The following is a 22489-nucleotide window of genomic DNA, read 5'->3' as shown; positions in this document are numbered from 1 at the left end:
TGCATGAAAATATACAAATATGCCCTCAACGGTCCAAATTACCAAAATACCCTTATAATAAAAAGTGGACCCGCATGCATGCATTTATCATCATATAATAATATAATTCACATAAACATGCATATAATAATTTAATGGCATAATAAATCAATTATGGACTTCTCGGTCTTCTAATCCAACCATTAAACCACATTAGGGATTTTGGGGCATTACAGCTTTGGTGGACCACTCGCTCTCTTGGGTGGCAATCAGGGTGGTTTGGAGCTTATCTCTCCTAGCCCGAAATTGAGAAATACCACGGAGTTGTACCAGGACAGACTGCGAAAGGAAAAGGCAAGTCAAGGTTAGTAAAAAAAAAAAAAGAATAGAAAAAGAAATGTTAGAGGAATGAAAGGGGCTCATAGTGAGGTTCATTCCCATAGCGGACTCAAGAACGTCTTCAGGAGTATGCTCCTCCATGGCCCTTAGAACCTTGACATTGGCTCTATATGCATGGCCCACCATATGGCTTGCCATCTCATATACAATCCCTCGAAACGCTTCGGGGATCCTTACCAACTCGAGTGGCTTCACTGGGATCTGAAAACTTGGGACCTGGGTGGAGGGAGCATCGCTTTGGATCACTTGAGGAACTGAAGGAGGTACATGTCGAGGGAGAGGAGGAACCTCAAGATCTGTTACCACTATTATCGGGTCTGAGGGTTGAGTCTGATGTTTCTGCCACAAGGTGGAGCTGACACCTTTGTCTTTGATAGGAGACACGGTGGAAGTTTCAGTCTTGGAAACATGTTTCTTTGGCACCCTCGATCTTTTCACCACGGGCCCAGCTCTAGCTCCGCCAGCCTTGAAGGTACCCCTTAAACCCGAGGCATCTGGCAAATCCATCTCTTCACCTTAATCTAACTAGGATTCATCAACAATTAACCAAAATTAATTTAAATCTCATTTATTAAAAAAATATTTTATTAATCGGTTTGCAAAACGTGATATTTTTAAAAATTTAACCAGTTTTAAATTTTTTAAAACAAATATCATTAGTTGTTTTTGAAAAAAAAAATATCTTAAACAGTTAAACAAATTCAAATATCCATAAAATATGTGATAACTTAATTCTAATATTCTAATATATTAAAATATTGAAATTAATTAGTTAACCTATTTTTAAATTTGAATTTGAATCTTTGTAGAAAATATCTATTTTCTAAAAGATCAAACAACAAAAATATCGTATTTCAAAAAATATATGTTTAAATGATAGAAAAAATATGATATTTTTGTATTAACCCATTAAAAAATACATTCAAAATTCAAAATTTAAGAAAAAATTTATTGCTGGCCAAGACCAGTGAATGTTGGTGGCCGCGGCAACGGGACCTTTCTGGGAAAAATTTACGTTTTGGCCGCGGCTAGAGGTTAATGGTGGTCGTAGCCACTAGTTGATAATACCAAGGCTACGACCACAACCCGATTTTTTTTAAAAAAAAGTTGTGTAATTTTTCAACCCAAAAATGTTTTCTAAATAATTTATACCATGTTTTACATCCAATAAAGAATTTATAAAAATTAATTGCATAAAAAACACAACAAAATAACAAAAATTTGCTAATAATCACATAAAAATCAGTATGCTTCATAAAAAATATGAAATTCATCCAATTACTCAACACATAAAATAATTCAATTTTACCATGTTCATGCATGAAAATAAAGATTACCAAAGGTTGTGAGGCCAGTTGTTGGGAAAACTTATACAGGATCTTATTTATTTTCATGTCACTACAAGAAAAAATACTTTCAATAAGACCGAAAAAGTATTATCAATTATATACCATAACACTTTTTGATGTGTTAAGGAAAGAGGTGTTATAGTAGGTCAGAGCACTTTGCATAACACTTTTCCATAGTTATAGACATGTGTTATGGTATAGTCTACGATAACACTTTTGTTGTGTTATTTTAATAATTAGATAAGTATTTCATTATGCTATTTATAAATAGATTATATAACTTTTTTTTGTACTTATAAAGTAGTGTTATGATACACTTTATAATAACACGCTTTCTGCATTATAGAAAATAGTTTGCATAACATAATTTTATGCTTATAAACCATTGTTATTGTAAAAGATAGAATAACACATTTTTGTATTATTCTAATATTTGGATAAGCTTGAATTATTATTATATGAACATGTACATTATAATAATTTCTTATTGCTTTAATTCAAACCCACTTCATTTAATATACTTAAGACACCCTTAACATTGTACAAATATATTTTTGAGTACCAATTATATGGTTTGATAATACATATAACCAAATAATTGTGTCAAAATACATTCAAGATTATCTTAAAAACAATCCAAAAGTCTTGAGATATTCACCACTGCCTAATTAACATAAACAAAATATTCTCACAATAGTCAACAAAATAGTCTTAAGCAGTTGCATATTCAAAAGTAAAGGTAGGAATTAATGATCTTCCAAATGTCAGCACACCAAAGCCTTCCAAATAAGATTTTCTTTTGCACTTCACTTGTTGAATCTGGTAAATAAAACATAAAAGAAAAACTAATGAGATCATGAAATATCATATCATTCATCTAAAATAGTCAATAATATCATGACACATAACCAAATTTACAATAATTGAGTTTGAATAATAAACAACATATTATATTACACACATTACTACAACTATCTATACTCAAGTGACCTTAGAACTTTAATTAAATGGTGCATAATATTATTGGTTCTAGAACTATTGATGATGTTTTGATTATGATATTATTGAAGTAAGTTTTGTTGTGTGATTAAATGTAAAATAATTTTTGTTTTCAATTAAGTTGATAAATTTTGGATTTGAAAAATTTAATTTTCCAGTGTTTCTTGAGTGATTAAATGTCAATTAGATATGCACTTAATTTGATATTTTTGATCTGTTGACTACATGATAAAACACATAATATATATTGAGTAAATGACATATTTTTTGTATTCAATCTGATTTTTTTTTTTCAGTTCAGGTCTCCAATAATTTTCCAAATGGGGTATCTCTAGAAGAACTTGAATATGATATATTTTGGGTTTGAAGAAGTTGATTTTCAAGTGTTTTAGTCATAACCTCTTGTTGTTATAAAACAAGGGAAGATAATAGATTTTTGGCCTTTGAAGTTAAATGTTGGGAATTCGAATGATGCATATGATAATCCTTTCTTGGTTGCACATAATATGTTTGTTGAATACTCATGAATATTCTCTTCTTCTATATGATTTTCTCACTTTCATTTTGGAATTTAATTGTTTGTTTTGTGGAAAAATATTACTACTTATCTTTTTTTTTTTTAATATACAGGCTGATAGGACCTAGATTGTTCTTGCATTGGAATATCTAATGGCAGCCATAAAACAAAGGTTTTGGCCAAACTTCTATCCTTGTTTAATTACTATTGATGTGGGTTCCCTTCTCAAATTATTTTTTAAAAGAAAGGAAATGATAAAAGAGTTTCTAATTGTTGTTTATTCTGTAGTGGGCATGTGGAAGCAGCTGTTAAGAACTATAGACAGGTTCTGGTTCTTCAATCTTACTTTCTGGAGACAACTTGTAACCTGCTCCATACATTACAGATTGGTAGTTTTTAATTTATTTATAATTTGACTCTATTTAATTACTTGTTAATTTGTAATGTTATGTTAGTTATATTTCTCCACTGAAATCTATGCAATTTTTGGTTTAGAAATAATGTACTTTTGAGTTCATCTGCACTTCTTAGCTCTATAATTTATTTTATTACAAATTTAATTTGTTTGATATTCTCCCAATCCAAACTTTTTTTAACTCCCAATCCAACATTGAATGCACTTTAATTTTGAAGAACATATCCAATATTCTTATTATTTTATGTTATGTATGTTATTGCTTCACACCTTCGCATTTACTCTAAATGATGCTAATTATGACGTGATTTTGGATTCACTGTTAGAAGAAAGTGAGCTGTAAATCAAGTAAAGAGATCTCAAACTGTATAGAATTAAGGAGAATAGATTGTTGGTACACAGTCAAATAGTCAACGTTTTGAAGTGAGGGTCAGATGAAGCTATGTAATAATAAATATCATTATTACAGCAACACCAATAAAATAATGTTAATTATAATGTTAATGTCGTAATAATTGTTATTATCATATTAAAGAAAAGAAATGGAGGCAGAAACATGTTTCTAAGCACATTCATTTTTCCAATTTTTCCTCCCTCTTTTCAGTGCCCAACTTTCCCATCCATAATGCAATGGGATTTGGGATTTGATTCATTGAGATGGAGATTGGGTTTTCTTGCTCATCCACATTAGAAAGCTTTATATTGAAACTTGTTTGTTTATTGTCATATATATATATGTGTGTTTTATATATAAATGTGTATATTTGTTTCTCAATATGGGTTAAGTAAGAGGTGCATTAAATGGTCAAAACGCACATTATGATCATCAACATAAACTAGCCTATCGATATACTCAACCATTATATCCACACAACATGCAAACTTCTGTACAAATAAAAATTATAATACTAATTTTGTGAATTAAATTTATTATTATTTGTTTTTTCCAAGTCAGCTTAGACTTGGAAGTTGGAACTAATACATGAACACCATAAGTTCATTTAAGAACCCTAGTAGCTAGTGAAGAAGCCATGATTTACAAATAGGGGGAGCCAAAAAAAAATTCAATAAAAATGATATAATATAATCTATGTTTTCATACTCTATAATTTATAGTTTTTCATCTTGAAAATTCAAGTACACATAATCTAATATATATGTTGGGGTTTTAGACACTTAACGAACTCTTTTATCTAGTACTAACAGAATCAACAGACAACTCAGCAGATACTTATGTTTTATAAATAGATGAAGTTAGTGAAGGCTAATGCATGAGATGTTTTAGAAGAGTTTTAGTTTTACTGTCTGTAAAGAAGAGAGTCTAGAAGTCAAATTTTTCTCTCTGTATTTTTGTTTGAGTTCTGGAGCAAGACTCCTGTGAAGAGTGTGTAATCATTTGTGATGTATTGATGTAATAGTTCAGAATCAATAAAAAGAAGCTAAGCCTATTGGGGCTGTTCTCTCCCGTGGAGTAGGTATCTTTGTGATACTGAACCACGTAAATCATTGTCTCTCCTCTACTCACTGTTTGTATAATTCTTCTCATATATATCTTGTGTTTATCTTGTGTTTGTTTTTTGTTACATATTCTTGAATATATTAGCTGTTACATATATATTACTAATTGTTTCTTGTCTAGACCGTTTTACAACAATATATTTGTACGAAAGTAAAATGTAAAAATATAATGAACATAAATTCATATACCTCGAAATATCAATTTTTTTTCATAAATGTAAGAAATGTATCTTACAACAACTTAGCATGTCTCATGTATGTTATTAGGATTTTCTTTGTTTATTTCACAAATTTTTCTTACCATTAATTGATATTACTTGTACTTTTTTTTTTATTTAACTCATCTTTACAAACTGGGGTTGCAGATTATATAATTGGGCAAGCCAAAGCCATAATAGAAAGAAGAGTATAATGAATCATGGAATAGATGGGAGCTATCTTCAAACTTTTACATGTTTTGATTATGTTTTGTTGTTCACTTTTTAAGTAAAATATGTGGAGGATTAGTAGTTTGATGTGACTTATGTTAATTGTAAAACTTCACCTAATAATTTTATTTAGTGGTGATAGTTATGGTTTAAATTGAATATTATATTAGATTTGAATTAGTAGATGTTCAATGTTATAATTTTCATAGTTTTCCAAGTATGATTAATTTTACATTTGTTGATCAATTAATATAAAGGTTACCTAACCATCTAAAGGTTACCTAATCATCTATCAATACCAAGTAAAAAAATTCAAACACACAATAAGTTTTCTTCCTTATATCACCGCAACACACAAACATATTTTCCAGAACCTACTTCTCTAAGACACACAAGTTTTCAACCTTCCGTTATCACCGCAGCACACAATTTTAATCTCAGAACCTACTTCTCTACGAATGAATATTTAAGATATTAAAACTCCTCTAACATTTGTATGATATTAATAAAAGAGTTAAGAGAACATATTTCCGTACCTCTTGCAATTAATAATCAAGTTAATTAACTTTGCAATCCTCCTTGCCAATTCTATCCACAACCTAAAGAATATAATCAATACCTAAAAGATTAATACAAAATTAAAATTAAATGACACATTAAGTAAAAAAATTATTTATATATTAAATCTTGAGTATATATGGTCAAGATTGAAGGTGGGAAAATACGTCAAAAATTCATTTAATTATTTAAGTAAAAATAAATATCATGTTAGTAGTATAGTGTTTGTTTCAATTTTAACTAGAGTTGATTTTGTATGAGAATATACTTATTTTCTATCATGTGCCTTAAAAAAATATAACTCTAATACTTATGTTCTCGATAATAATTCCGGATGCCAATCAAATTATATTCTCTATCAATTTTATACGTACATTAATTTTATTAATCTCTTGAGTACTTAACCAAGGATCTGTGTGAAGCCTATTAGGGGACAAAAATCAATGGCTAAGTCTCATTTGCTTGTCAAGCACTATATAAAATGACTTTGTTACCTAACACCAAACCAAACCTTCATGTTTGCAGGATATAATCACAGGAAATTTGAACACAAATTAGATTAGAATCAACAATGAACTGTTTTCAGTTATGTTATTGACAAACAAGCGGGCTAGGCGCATACCCTCTATATAGCTTACTAACCGTTCAAGTAAGCTATCCTTTATTAGAATTGGCTCTCTCTCTATAGCCTCGTACTAATATTTACAAGCATTGATTATGCTGCTATAAAAGCTACCAAAGGTGCAATCAGTGAGTCAGGTTCTCATGTCAATGAACTATATAATTTGATTTTGATTTTCTATTATTATTATTATTGGGAATTTCTTAATTATTAATATTATGTCAAAAGAATTTCTAATGAACATACTATAAGAGGCCCATGTACCTTGGTAATATGTTAATTTATATATGACTTAGACTTGAACACAAAACAATCCAAAACTAAGCAAAAATCAAACTTTGTTGGACCCTCTCTGTTTGTGTCTGGGGTGCCAAAAAAAAAAAAAAGAAAGAAAGCAATTTTATTTACCTCACTGCATCTAGCAACTGAGTGGCTATTCGTTTTCTTCTGTTGACAGGAGACGCCCAAATTGCTCTAATGCCACAGACAGCAGGCACTGCTAGCTCCTCACAAACAACTGCGCTACCAAGGTCTCAATCCAACAGGTTAGTATTTCCAGCAGAATGAGATCTTTTCACTGTCTCCCTCTGAAAAACTAATATCCCCAAATTGGAGGATGGTTGGTTTGGTTCTTTGTTCTTTTGTGTTAATAGCATCATTGTCTGCTGAATTTGAGATGACTTTGAATGCCTTCTCTATTGGTTCGGAAATTAGGCATCCAGCTACCCTATTGGATAGATAGAACAGTAAGACCTGCAAGAACAGTAAAACAAGTCTAATTTCATGTTTAAACAAAACAACTCTAATTGCACATATCCCTGACATTGAAGATTTCTTTTTAAAAAATCAGAGAGAATCCGAGTGCATTATCATGAACTTCATGAAATAACTTCTAGACATCTTTATGATTTATGGATAAGGAGTGAAAAGTGCAAATTAGAAGCAGTTTGATAAAACATAGAGGAGAACTGTAACTAAGGGCATCTCCAATGGTAGCAACACCATTGGTTACCAAAAGTAGACAATTTATTTTAAAATATTAGCTTTTTTAAAAAATAAAAAATAAATAAAGGGTTGGCAAGGTTGCCCAGCAGAGGCGATGTTGGTAGGAAATCTTCATATAAATATTATTTATGGACCCACTTAAACCTTACAACTGCAGTGGTTCTAGCTCTGCATTTGTTCTAAGAATCCAAGTGCATTTGACATAAAAATAAAGTAAAAAGACTATTCTAAACAAATAGTAAAAGTGGGAGGATATCACCTTACAAAACTTAAGAAAAATAAATTACTTCCAAGCTCAATCCCCATCATATTCATAGCTTCCACAACCTACAAGCCATAATGTTTCATTCAGAAAATGTCACTTTTTATTAAACGAATTAAATACCCCTTAAACTCACTATTCCCTATAATTACATAAACATTTATTTGACCTGAATGAAAAAATAGATATTCAATCTAGACCTTCTTCTTTTGGGCAGTAGAATCACTATCCAACACCATAACAATCCGACCACCTTCAATGGTAGGCATCTGAATAACCCTTTCACTAAACCAACCCTGCAAAATTAAATATCAATAATATTGATATAAGCAATAATCAAATCACCACAACAAGCGCATTTCAAAATAAATTTCAAAGATTTATACCTTAAACTAAATTCCATGGGTATAGTTCTTATGAAATTCCTTATGAGCCTTCTCATCACTTTCATCCCCAGTTGAATACTTAAAACCACAAGTGGAACAACTATGAAAGTTAAATCAGACTGACCCAAATCTAAATAGTTTTCTTGTTTTTCACCATTGTTTTCCTTGATGTAAACTATTCAGACTTCGAAGTGATACTACCAGAAACAGTTTTTTCCAGCCATTGGCCATCTTTGGCTTTTTCCTTTTCCCCACTTCATATCAATGAAAAAAAAATGTCAGTGGTGAAACACCAATGTTTAACTTACAGAATTCCCAAAAGCTCAAACCTAAAATGCAAATCAACAATTCCAATTTCACTTTCTGCAGCTTTACCTATATATACATCCATATATATATATATAAACACAAAACAATGCCTGTTTGGGTCACAACTTCTACTAACAATGCAGCACCCCTGATATGAAATAAGAGAGAGAAGATAAATAATCAAAAGCATATAGTGATTTAGAGAAAATAATAACAACCGCCAATTAATTCAAATATAAAGAAAAAATTATGAGCATATACAATTAATCAACAATTGAGAGAGAGAGAGTAATAAATTGGTGGCCATATCAACTTGAATTTTTGAAAATTTTCTTTCTTGATCATTTTACATTCTAGAGAAAAAGAAACCATTTCTGTAACTATTTCCAAAATTTTCTATTTTTTAATAACATAGAGAGGGCTGCTTCACCAAAATATTGAATTTTATCTTAAACAGATTTAACATCTCTAGTCAAGAAATTAACATGGCCATATCCTTACATACCCAAAACTAGACTATCATATTTTTACCCTTTTATTGATAGAGAGTCCATATATTTTTCTTCTCCAAAGTTGAATTTTGAAACATTAAAATAGTGATGATATCTCTTAAATTGAGTACAGATCATCACCAACATCAGAAAAGGTATGCTGATAAACAAAATGGCCAATTATAAAATTCTCCTTACACTGCTTTACATGCTCCAGGAACATGATATTTCATATGCAATCTGGACAACCAATATCTGGCATGGGTGTTTGAGTTGTCTGCCTCTAGAGCCAACTCAAAATTTTCCTTTGCTGTCTGATACTCATAAAATTTAAAACATGCATATTGTTAGATAAAGCAAAAAAAAGGAAGCTAAATTAACAAGAAAACGATACATTTAAGATTGATTCCAAAATAAAAGAAGAGATAACTAATCAATTACTTCAAAAATAAAATAAAATTGACAGCAAAATCATACCCTGAGGAGAGGAATAAGATGTTTATCATGGAGAATCAACAGAGCATTGTCTATCAAAGATAGTTAGAGTACATGTTTAGACTCTTCATAAGAAATATCACAACTGAAATTGAAGATGTTTGTAATTTTTGTACATTAAAGCTGAAATCTATTATCAAGTATATTGATTCAAGGCAAGAGATTCGAGAGAGAGAGGAACCTGTTCCTTTGAAACATCCTTTTTCCACTGACTCCGATACTTCTAGAATAAAAGCAAAAGCATTTGCTGAAGATCAATGGACAAATCAGGCGGAACAAGCTTAAGAAGATCATCGCCACTGAAGTTTTCATAGGCGCATTTTCTAATCATCGAACGAAGGCATGCCAAAACCTGTTTAAGCACCACAAAAATCAAAACTTTCTTCACAAGAACACTAAGCAACAAAAACCCACCAAGAAAAAAACTCCATTTAAGAAGAAAAGAGAAGTTGTTCTATACAGGGTCGAGGTCGGAGAGAGAAGGGAGATTGAGGAGGGTCTGGAATGGGACTTGTCATGGTGACCACGGAGACCAGTCATCCTGGTTTGCCAGAGAGCAGAAATCAATTGGTCAAGAGCTTCTTCGGACTTCACCCCTGATAGCTTATGAAGTTGCTGGTACAGTGTGTTTTCTCCAACCTCCATTTTGGAGTAGCTCTTGTGGCAGAACAGAGAGGAATCAGATGGAAATAATGACATTGCCTTTTACATTTGCTAAAAAAAAGTGTTTTACATTAATTAAGCGGGCTACCCAAAAGTACCCAGCCATTTTCCCCTCAATTTTAAAATTTAGTTTACCGCTTTCTAATTTTTAGCTTACCTATTATAATACTTTTCCAATTAGCTTATAATTATGTATTATAAAAAGAGGTATTTGGTGTAGTGTGTAAATCATATATTAAACAAATCAATATAAGAAAACCTAGAACATGTTTCTATAATTGAATTTAAATAGAGATAGCGATAAGTGCACTTACATTATACACAACGGAATATATTAGTCCTTCCTTCAGTTTCTGTAACCCTTGAATCATTTCTATCGCAGGGTATCACCAAGAAACTGATCTTCAAATTTCTTCACAATCTTCCAAAGTATCCTTAGAATCACCTACACTAGAGTGGGGAATTCTCAACACATGAGATAAATACATAGAGAAGAACAGAAGAGAATATTGAGGCTTAGAAAATGACTTTTGTTGTAGAGAGAGTTTAAAACCCTAAAGAATTAAAACTGGATCTTCTGATCTTTTGTTATTCTCCAGATCTTCTCAATAATATCTTTTCAACTCTCACTTAGCATTCCTTTTATTGGTTCAATTTGGTCATTTATTTTAATTAAAAAATCAATAAAATAATAGATAATATCATCCATTAGGTCAAAATTATCATGGGATTTAGGCCCATGAAATTTCTCATTTAATTATTAGTCAGTTGGACTTAAAATCAAGGCATGTATTATTTTCTATTGATTAATTAATTAAATAATTATTTAAATCCTTTATCAAATTAATTATTTATAATTTTAACCTTGATTTAAACTTATTCATTAATCTAGACACCAATTTGTCTCAATTAATAAATATGCACTAATATCAAAAATTGACCTGGTCACCTTTGATAATTCTAATTGATAATTAAATAAATTAATTGAGACTATCTAGATGATGTTATCCAAGGTATAGTGGGGACCATATGCCTATGAATCAACCTCCAAAAAGTTATCATAAATTTAACAAATAAATTTACTAACTTATTAATTCCTCGTGACTTCACAAAAGACTCAGAATTGTACTCTTGAATTCATAGAATGCTCTATAAGAAATATAGATACATTATCAGTTATCCATTCTTACAACCATAATTATCACTCAATCCTCTATAGACAGCCTACAATGAGATGGGACCAAAATATCATTTTACCTCTCATTGTATTTTATCTTCAAAACTCTTAGTACTGTGAAAATGATATTTCAGTAAACTATTGTTAATTATTGAAATGAGATCTCCATCATTTAGCACCTTGAACTAAACTAAAAAGAAACCATCATTTTACTTCTATGATTAACACTCCTACTCAATTATACTACCGGGTTCCCAAGATTTAAGTATGGGCTAGTCCGTAGGGTAATCTTGTAACGAACAAGCAAAGAGCTCAAATAATATAATTAGTTAGAATACTAACCACTCATGATTGAGATTGAATTGACCTGTGGTCAACTATATGATATGACTAAAATAGATAATAACTGTATGTTTACTTATCTACTATCAATATCAGTCCATTCCGATGTAACAAATACATCTGATCTTATGTACTTTGCTAATGTTCTAGAAAGAACATAAAATTGCAATGTGTAAGTAGATCATATCGTAGATTGGCAAGTCAGTGTAAATCCTGTGCACTGACTAATCTTAGGACTAACTTATGTTTGAACATATAATCATATTTATATTCCATTGTGATTACGTCACTACAAATATGATTAGCTTTATGCTCGGGATTTAATAGAAGTTTATATTAAACAAATAATCATGAAAATAAAACATGTGAGCAAAGTGTTTGACCAAGTCAAAAATTTATTTCTATTATTTTATTGATAATAAAATGAGATTACAAAGAAATTGGGTTTTAATTAGGGCATAAAACCCCAACAATTACGACTTATGCTCAGGTAGTGGAGAAGTCCCTTACTGTTGAGGGCCTAAAGGACAAGATTTGGCATGAGAGCGCTGCTAGGTGAGATACAAGGAGGGTGGTTGTAACGCCCTGGATAGCCAAGACCATTACACTGTGTGTTTACAAATGTGCGAGACTTGCTAATCAAGTCATTAAGTTGAAAACGTGTTATAATAATTAAAGTTGTACTAGGGTTAAAAGATTTCGGTCTCAAAAGTTTCATTTCTTATGATCAAACATTTTTACATGGGATCCCAAAAGTAGTAAAGATAAAAGACAGTTTACAAAATTAAGAACAAATATACTGCTACTAGCCACTCTAAGGGAAAAATAGACATTTAGGTTCTCCCCGTCCTATATCACTCCTCGGCCGTGGCGACCAATCAGCTGACTATGTATATTTAACCCCAAAACTCTCCAACTCAGGACTGGTCCACTTTGCTCTTGCTTTTACCTGCACCACGTAGCACCCGTGAGCCAAGGCCCAGCAAGAAAACACAAAAACAGAGCGTAATCATCAAATAAACAACCAGATAACTCATACAATATACTCATTGTTTACCGAGTTTTTCGAAAACGAATACAAACAGAATAATAAAAAGATAAGAACTGTAGAAGTGCTGAAATGTAGCTAAACAAACAGTGTTTTTACGTGGTTCAGGCGTTAACAAGCCCTAGTCCACGAGTCGATGTTATTATACTTGGAAAGGATTACAGTAAGATGGATGGTGTACAAGAACTTCACACACTCACAGTGTTTCTCTCGGGTTCTCTTGAAGAAGATGAAGCTAGAGAGATTTTTGTAGAGTTCTTGCTATGTGATCTGTTGGTTGTCCCCCTTATTGTAAAATGAGGGGGTCTTTATAGCTAGGGTTTTGGATTAGGGTTTTTCTCTACGTCCATGAGTCTTAATTACACCAGCCATAAATAGGGGATACAATTACTGTAGTAGCATGGCCACAAGACTCTATGTGGGTATATTTACGTGAAAGTATGGGGAATACACAAAGTCAGTTGTCTTTTCCAAGTTGTCAGCGGAACAGTAGGCGAAAAGGTACCCTTAGGCGTGCTGGGATGTGTGCGGCTTTGACCTGTCGGGCGTGTCAGGCGGGATCCTGTGTCAGATGGATATCATTCCAAATATGCCTCCTCCATGACTCGACCGCTTGGTCTTGTTCCGTGCGAGGCACGGAACTGTTTCCGCGAAGACCACTTGAAGAGCTTCTCCTGGAAGGAGCTTCCCCGAAGGATACCCCTTCGGAAGTCCGAGAGAGTTGACGAGTTTCCGTGTCGTGTTTTCTTTGAAAGAGTAATCCGGACACTAAACGGGAGAGGCGAAGCCTTTCTGTCCATCCGCGAGCTCTGGTCACCTACCGTGAGAGACATTGGTAATTCTGCTTCCCCGAGGATATCGATCTAAACGCTATCCGGAAATCTGGATAACATTTACCCCCCAAGGTCACGGAGCTTTGAGAGATCCGGGAGCTTGTACAGTCCTCCGGGTATTTCGGTTTCTTAGATTAGGCGAGGGGCCACCTTCTGTGTTCCCGGATGGGTTCCTTTTTCCCGCCTGAGTGTTAGTATGAAAAAGAAAGGGAATTTCTTCTGTTTGAACTCAAGTACTCAAGTGCGGCAAGGACCACGCGTCATGCTGGGAATGGTTCTGCGACCAAGACGTGTGCGTGAGGCGACTGGTTGAGTATGCGTGCGTTAGTCATCTGAGTAATGATTTGACGGTTTTTAATGGTACTCCGGGCCCGAGGTGGTATAATGATGGGAAATAAATACTTTATTCCCATCCGAGGAGTCATAAATAGGATCGTCGCTTCATCTCCAGCCGTTGGATCTGATGCACACGGAATGGGAAGATCGGGACCGTCTATTTGAGGAATTCGAAACGACTTCTTCCCTGCTATAAAAACGAGGGAACGGACCTTTCTTCCTCTTTACGCTTTCAAATTCTCTATCTTTCGGATTTTCATATTTCCAAACCTTCGAACTCTCAGGCTTCCAAGCTTTCATTCCTTCGAACTTGCCACTTCTTTTGGTAAGGGATCTAGAAACTTTTCTTTTGGTTTGGCAGTGGGCTTATTCGCCGAAGTTCAGGGTTTGAATTGCCGTTCGTCTTTGCAGCTTTTACTTCTCGCGATCGTGCTGTGCAGTGATCCGGTTACTCCTTCAACCTCCAACTACCCGAATACCAGTAAGTATTTCTACTTTGCTCTTTCCTCCCAAACCTTAGGTTGTTGGTAATTGTTAGAGTTGAGGTTTCTGCCATTATCGCCTATGTGCATGCATGAATAGGGCTTTGGTAGGCATGTGATTGATGTGAGTCGATAAGTAGTCTCTTTTGCATGCTTTGACGATTTGCGTTTGGAAAGTCGTTCCTTGTTTTGCTTGCGTTGTTCTGGTTTGCTGTTTTAGGGCATAAGCATGAACGCCTTTAGGGTGTCTTTCTCTGGAAAAACACTTCTTTTGGTGGGCTTAGGCTCGGAGTCTGAGTCTGGTTCCTTGCTGCCCTTCAGGTGGCATGGTGCCAACCCCTCGGCAAGCTCGGTGGGAGCCTCTCCAAGCAGTTTTCGGGGAGGGTCTCCCCGACGCCTTTGATACCACTAGGGTATGACAAGGGTGCTGACTGCTTAGAGTGTTTTCTTCTTTCTTTCTTTTGTTCAGTGATGAACATCTCAAAGGAACAACTCCTTGCTGTGGTGGAGGCTGATTTTGCCCAAGAGAAGGGTTCCCCTGTCGCTGGTGCAAAGGGGAAAGGAAAGGCAAAAGTGGTCGCGGCTAGCCCGCCGACTTCCAACAGTTCAATCTGGGAGATGGACCAGAAGCCGAACCTGTTTAGGAATTACGGCATGCTGGAGCTGTACTCCTCCGAGGCAGGCCTGAAGAACATCCCAGGTCTGATGTGGCACCATCTGTCGGTGCTGGGCGAGTCGGCTAGCCAGAGTCACGAGGGCTTTGGTGCCTGGAGCTGGGCACACATAGTGTGTGGGGCGCACTTGCCCCTAAGAAGTTACTTTGCCAATTTCTGTGTGAAGGCGGGGATTGCCCCCTTCCAGTTGATTCCCCCCAGCTACAAGCTCCTAGCGGGGTGGTTCATCTTTTGCAAGTCCCGGAAACTGGAAGCTCCTACCCCGGAGGAAGTGCTGTACTTCTACGGGTTGAAGTCTCAGCCTATGAGGGGTCATTCAGACAAGGTGGGATTTTACAGGCTGGAAAGGCACCCGGACGTGATGTGTCCCACTTGTCATACCGCGAGGGTTCCAGACCTCCGGGAGTACTGGTTCCTGACGACTGGCTTCCCACTGAAGAGGGTGCCAGCTCTATCTTTGGACTTCAAAATCCCTGGTAAGTGCTCCTTCCTCTCCTTTTCAACATTGTTTCTTTGCGTTTGATTTGCCTTTCGGGAGGATCTCTAATGCTTGTATTTGAATTTTGCAGAAGTCGCTCCGCGGACACCTCGCTGTGCGGAGATGATAAGGAGGTCCAAGTTCTACGAAGGGCTTTCGGAGGAAGAGTTGAAAGTGGAGGGACTTGTGACCTCCGAATCTTTGAGGGAGTATGGGCTACTGGCCTCTTTCCAAAACATTGAGCCAGTGAGTGGCAGGGGGCAAAGTCAGGTGTCAGCTGACATCCGGGAGCAAATTGCCCTGGAGCTGTCCAAGGTGATCACCCAAGCAGCCCGGGACGAGAATACTTTATCTCCTAGTTGGGCGGAGAGGTTCCCCGACCCCCAACTGGAGGAAGAGGAGATCGAGGCTCGCCACGCCGCGGCTTACCCTAACGAAGGGGCTCCGGGGGCTATTACCTCCGGGAGAGGTAAGACTAGTTTTCGATTGATCCATACCCCCAGCCTGTTTGAGGTTTCCCGGACCTCTCAGATGGGGTTCGATCCCCGCTTTCTTAGGCTAGATCCGCGTAGGATACCCTTTGACAGATATTGCGATAGGGTAGATGAGCTCCTCGGGTGTCTGAGTGACGGTAGTCTGCCAGAAGGCGTCATCATGGTTGACCCTTCTTCCCTCAGCATGTCATTCCCGGACTTCAAGGAGTACGGGAGCTTCCTGGAGCAGGAAGCGGTGTTTTGTTTTGTTCGGGGAAGGCCATCCACGTTTCTCGTGCATGGTTGTCCCTTTCAAACTTTTCTTTTTCTTGTTTCTTGTTCCCTGCTGGCGAACTTGCTTGTGCTTTTATGTTGTTGATTGTCTTGTCTTCTGCTTATCTTCTTTCTCATTGCTTGTTGGTTCGTTAACCTTGCTTCGTATGTTTCTTGCAGAGTACCCAGAAGCCAAGATGTTGGGGAGAGTTACCTTGCTCATTAAGAAGGCTGCCACCAGCCAAGACCCGTCCAAGGGGAAAGGACGGAAGGCCAAGGATGGTAGGGGAGGTAAAGTTGCCACCCCCAAGAGGACAAGTGGCGAGGCGCAAGCGTCTCCGGGGGTAGAGAAGTCTCCTGCCGACGGGCCTTCCGAGGCTATGATGGTCTCGAGTAGCAGTAGCGATGGGGAAGGCCTTGTGTTCCCCGTGAAAACAACTGGGGTGAGCAAGCGTCCCAGAGAAGATGCTGAGGGCGCGAAGAAGAAACGCCTTAGACACTCTTCTCCTGGTCGAAGGCAACAACAACAGCAACGACAGCAACCACAACTACAACAACAGCAGCAACAAGAACAACAGAGACAATCACCAATGCCACAGCGGCAGCAACAACAACATCCAAACCAGCAGCAACAACAAGGGCAATTACTTCCGCTGCCACAGCAGCAAAAGCAACAACAACAACAAAGGCAGTCACCTCCGCCACCGCAGCAGCAGAAACAACAGACCGGGGCCTTAATACCCCGTCTGCCTCCTCCTCCAGCCCAAAGGGAGTCCACCCTTTCGGGGTCTCCTTCTCAGCAAACAAACCTTCCTCTGCCTGGCCTGAAGTTCCACTTCCCGCAGAAACCAACCCGTTTCCCCGCTGCCCTCTTGGAGGGTGTAAGACGGGCCGATAGTTTTTTGAAGAGACGGTTGGAGGCTGAGAAGGCCATTACTCAGGGAAGGACAGACAACTTGTCTGCCGTGAAGAGAGCTGAGCTGGCCAAGGGGGTGAGGTCTCTTCACCCGGCTGGAGCGGTTTTGGATGGCCCAGCCTTGGAGAAGAGGCTGGTGCCTAGGCTTGGACGTGCATTGGCGCCGTTCGGAGCGGAGATGATGGAGGACATGGCCCTGAGCTTGTGCAAGCTCAATTCTGAGAAATGGGCCATCAGTAGCAGTAAGGATCCGCTGTTGCTGACACATGCCGTGAAGCAGCAATTGTCCGGGGTAAGCTGTCAGTTGTTGTGTTTTTGGGATCATCTGTCTTTTGGTCCGGCTTAACTCATTCTGTTCTCTTTCCTTGCAGGCCTCTATGATCGCGGAACGATCGTTCCGGGAGGTGGGTGCAGTTCTTGTTCAACTGGAGGAGAGCCAGCTGGCTCGCCAGGCCTTGGAGGCGGAGAAGCAGAAACTGACCCAACAGGCCTTGGAGGCTTCGGAGAAGATTGATCAGGCCCGGCGCACGGCTGAGGAAGAGGCGGACAAGAAATATCTTGCCAAATATCGAGAGTACCAGGCCAACGCGGAGAATGAGTTCAGACAGCGGTCGGATGAGATGAAGGCCAAAAACTCCCAGCTCCGGGAAGAGCTGTCCCAATCCAGGGTGGAGAAGGAAACCTTGGAAGCCCGCTTGCAATCAAAAAATGATCTCCTCCTTAAACAGCAAGGGGAATATTCCATTCTTCAGAGTAAGCTGCACGAGGAGGAGCAATTTCATAAGAGGAGCAAGGATCTCGTGTCTATGCTGGAGTTGGGGCTCGCCGAGAAGGATAAAGAGATCGGAGCCTTGCAATTCACTACCAGGGGGCATGTGACCGAGAAGCAATCCGTGCTGAGCCAAAATAGGGAGCAGCGCAAGGAGATTGATTCTCTTAAGGGAGAGCGGGATGCCTCCAAGGCTGAGATGGAAAAACTAAGGGCTCAATTAGCTGTCGCGGAGGCACAGCTGGCAACCTCCGAGGCGGGGCGCTTGAAGGAGAGGGAGGATGCCGAGGTGGTTCTGAACAGGACGATTAATATATCGCACGTGGCCCTCATGCATCAACTCTGGAAAATGAACCCGGAGGTACTAGGCTATCTGGGAGAGGATGCTGACGCCATGAGGGAGAAGTTACAGGTGTGGGATCAAGGCCCAGAGGTGTACGTCCAAACTTACAACGTTGACGAGCGTGCTGGAGCCCCTGAAGCAGGAGATCCCGGAGAGGCGGGGACCTCTGAACCTGCATGTGATGAAGTTCCACCTCCCAATGAGCCGACTCCGCCTGCCCCAGTTGGAACTGCCGACCTCGAGGCCTTGGACGCGGACACTACTGCCACCCCCAATGCTTGAAGGGGCATTATCTTTAATAATTTTTCATTTGAGTTTTTCTTTGGGGCGAAGCTCCTTGTACTCTTTTCTCATTGCCGACATATTTGCCATAATTATAGCATTCTCCTTTCTTTTCTGCCGAGTTCTTTATTTATCTTTGCGTTTAGGGTAGACTTTTATACAGTAGAAACTGTTGTAGGGGCTCATGAGGTTTTGGTTCCAACGGCCAGAACCTATGCACTTCCCACTTGAAGCTCTAACGGCTGATGTCTTTTCCCACGTAGTTTCTAGGTTACGAATGTTTCCTGGTTCCAACGGCCAGACTCCTTTCACCGTATTTTAGCTTTCCTAAGGCAAATAGCCAATCCCGGGACTTGTAGTTATACTGTTCGCTGGGATTGCTAAGGTGAGCCGTTCCATGGCTCGGAACGGGAGTTCTTTTGGTGAGCGTCGCTAGACTTAAGGTTAGATCTTTGCGAAGAAAAACTAACTGTTGTTGCGAACCTCATGGTGGCTGACTTCAGGGACCTGGCATGGAGCCCTGCGAGGCAAGGCTCGTTGCTGTCGGGGAAATTGCCACGCCCACCAGGTGTGATCCCGGAGCAGGGGCTTTGCGAAGCAAGGCCTGCTGTGAGTGGGGGATCGACCATGTCTGCTCCTGGAGCTAAAACTTGCAATGGTCGAGGAGCTCGCCATGCATTATTTTGTGAGATCCGGAGCTGGAGCCTCCGAAGCAAGGCTTACAACGGTCGCGGATCTTGCCATCTTTCGCCTTGCGGGACCCGGAGCTGGAGCTTGCGAAGCAAAGCTCTACAGCGATCGCGGAGTATTCTGTAAAGGACTTGTCAGGGAGTTGGGGGTGTTTCGGCGTAGCTCTCTGAACGTGCCCTAACCCCCAGTCCTGTTCATCGCTGGGCTACACAGGAGATAATTTTCATGATACATAATGGCAGGCATTTCAATGGAAATTTTCATATAAGCACATAATGCACATATGACACGTAATGCAAGCATGTTCATGGCAACAAATTAACCTAAGCTTAACAATTTAAAAATTTCAAACACAATGCTAGCACATAAGTGGTGTTCTGTGTATGTTTTGTTCAAGGGGCGTATGGCTATGCCTTAGCCATGTATACCCCCCCAGGTGAGCGTGGGGTCCGGACGTCTCCGGACCGCGTGGTCACTTGTTAAAATGCAGCTTTGAACACAGGGATAAAAAGTGCAGTAAAGGCGGAGTGAATCTCTCCGTGTTTCATTAAATTAGCCTGCTAGGCGCGTGTTTTACAACAGGGAGGATTATTTCCACATTTTTCACTTTTGCTAATTTCACCAAGGACTTCCGACTAGATAGTCCGGGGCCTACTGGTAGTAACGGCGGAGGTGCTCCGCGTTCCAGGCACGTGGGACTTTAGATCCGTCGAGTCTCTTTAAGTGATACGTCCCATGGCCCACTTTTTCGTGTACTTCATAGGGACCTTCCCAGTTGGGTCCGAGGACTCCCACTCCTGGATCCTGCGTAGCAGGAAATATTCTCCGGAGGACAAGATCCCCAACTTCGAATGTACGGCTCTTGACTCTTGTGTTAAAGTGTCGGGCTATCTTGCCTTGGTACATTTTTAGTTGGACCTGCGACTGCTCCCGGAGCTCTTCGATCATGTCCAAGGACTCCTGGAGAAGGGCGTGGTTCCGGGTAGGGTCGTAGGTGTCCTGCCTGTGAGAGGGGATCATAGTTTCTACTGGGATGACGACCTCACAACCGAAGGTCATGGAATAAGGTGTGTGCCCCGTCGAAGTTCTCTCTGTTGTGCGATAGGCCCAAAGTACTCGTGGAAGTTCTTCCGGCCAGTGAGCCTTGCAGGCTTGGAGTTTTTTCTTCAACGTGGTCTTTAATATTTTGTTTACAGCCTCCACTTGCCCATTTGCCTGGGGTCTGGCGACTGCGGAAAAGCTTTTGATAATTCCATGCGAAGCACAGAAGTTCGTGAAGTGTTCACTGTCAAATTGCTTCCTGTTGTCGGACACAATTTTTCGTGGAAGCCCAAAACGACACACTATATTCCTGATGACAAAGTCCAGTGCTTTTTTAGATGTGACCGTGTTCATAGGTTCAGCTTCAGCCCATTTGGTGAAGTAGTCTACCGCGACTATGGCATACTTCCCTCCACCCTTTCCAGTTGGAAGGGAACCTACTAGGTCAATGCCCCAAACGGCGAACGGCCAGGGGCTGGTCATTAAGGTAATTTCTGTAGGCGGCGCTCGCGGAACCTTGGCGTACCTCTGGCACTGCTCACATTTTTTGACATAATCCACACAATCCTTCTTCATGGTGGGCCAGAAGTATCCTTGTCGAAGGATCTTTTTGGAGAGGCTCAGCCCGGAGGTATGGTCGCCACAGAAGCCTCCGTGAACCTCATGGATGATGGCGCTGACTTCGGTTCTGGCAACACACCTAAGGAAGGGTATGGACAACCCCCTGCGGTAAAGCTTTCCATCCATAACCACGTATCGGGGAGCTCGATATTGGAGCTTCCTTGCGTCAGCTTTATCAGTGGGGAGCTCTCCGGTGGTGAGAAATCTGAGGATGGGTCCTATCCAGGAGTGGGAATGGTCGATGATGGCGTTTATCCTTCGTGTCTCAGTACTGGGGGCTTCTAAGTGCCCGATGGGGACTAGGCCATACTGTTCAATCTCCGGGTCCGTTGCAAGCTTGGCCAGCGTGTCCGCGAGTGAGTTCTGGTCCCGGGGGACCTGGCGGATTTGGTAGCCTTTGAAATGCTGCAGTAGGCCGCGGGAGAGAGACACGTAGGCAGCCATTTTTTCGCCTTTCGTTTGGTATTCCCCAGATATTTGGTTTACCACAAGTAGGGAGTCGCTGTATACTTCGATTTTTTGGGCTCCGACTTCTCTGGCCAGTCGTAATCCAGCTAACATGGCTTCATGTTCTGCCTCGTTGTTGGATGCTGGGAACGCGAAACGGATGGCGCTCTGGAGTTGATGCCCTTGGGGAGATATTAGGATGACCCCTGCTCCAGCTCCTTTTTCATTTGAGGCTCCGTCTACATAGACCTTCCATGTGGGAAGTTCCGGGACAGGATCTTCCGGGAGGTCATTCATTCCCGAGCATTCCACAATAAAGTCCGCGAGAGCTTGACCTTTTATGGAAACACGTGGTTGGTAGTGGACGTCGAACTGGCTCAGTTCCATGGCCCACTTAAGCAATCTGCCAGAAGACTCGGGTTTCTGCAAGACTTGTCGGAGAGGGTGGTTGGTGAGTACTTTGATGGTGTGCGCCTGGAAATATGGCCTTAGCTTCCGCGAAGCAATTAGCAAGCAGAGGGAGAGTTTTTCGATCATTGAATATCTGGACTTGGCGTCCACTAACCTCTTGCTTATGTAATACACAGGGAGCTGGATATGGCCATCTTCCCGGACGAGAGCGGCACTCACTGCGTGCTCTGTCACAGCTAAGTATAAGAACAACGCCTCTCCTTCGATAGGTTTGGACAGAATGGGAGCTCGGGTTAAATGTTCCTTGAGGTGTTGGAAGGCTGCTTCGCATTTGGGGGTCCACTCGAACTTCTTGTTTCCTCGCAACACATTGAAGAAGGGAATACACTTGTCAGTGGCCTTGGATACGAAGCGGCTGAGAGCAGCTATCCTTCCGGTAACGCTTTGGACATCCTTAT

The 22489-nt window shown here is 39.5% G+C and overlaps 1 pseudogene; it reads right to left on the bottom strand.

Moving 5' to 3' along the window:
- Positions 1 to 6869: 6869 nt before the first annotated feature.
- Positions 6870 to 8828, bottom strand: LOC133785366 (protein CHROMOSOME TRANSMISSION FIDELITY 7-like; annotated as a pseudogene).
- Positions 8829 to 22489: the final 13661 nt, after the last annotated feature.

The sequence above is a fragment of the Humulus lupulus genome, chromosome 6, assembly GCF_963169125.1.
Source record: "Humulus lupulus chromosome 6, drHumLupu1.1, whole genome shotgun sequence".
Classification (NCBI taxonomy): Eukaryota; Viridiplantae; Streptophyta; class Magnoliopsida; order Rosales; family Cannabaceae; genus Humulus; species Humulus lupulus.
The sequence above is the reverse complement of the archived record's forward strand: the minus strand, read 5'-3'. Positions and strand labels throughout refer to the sequence as shown.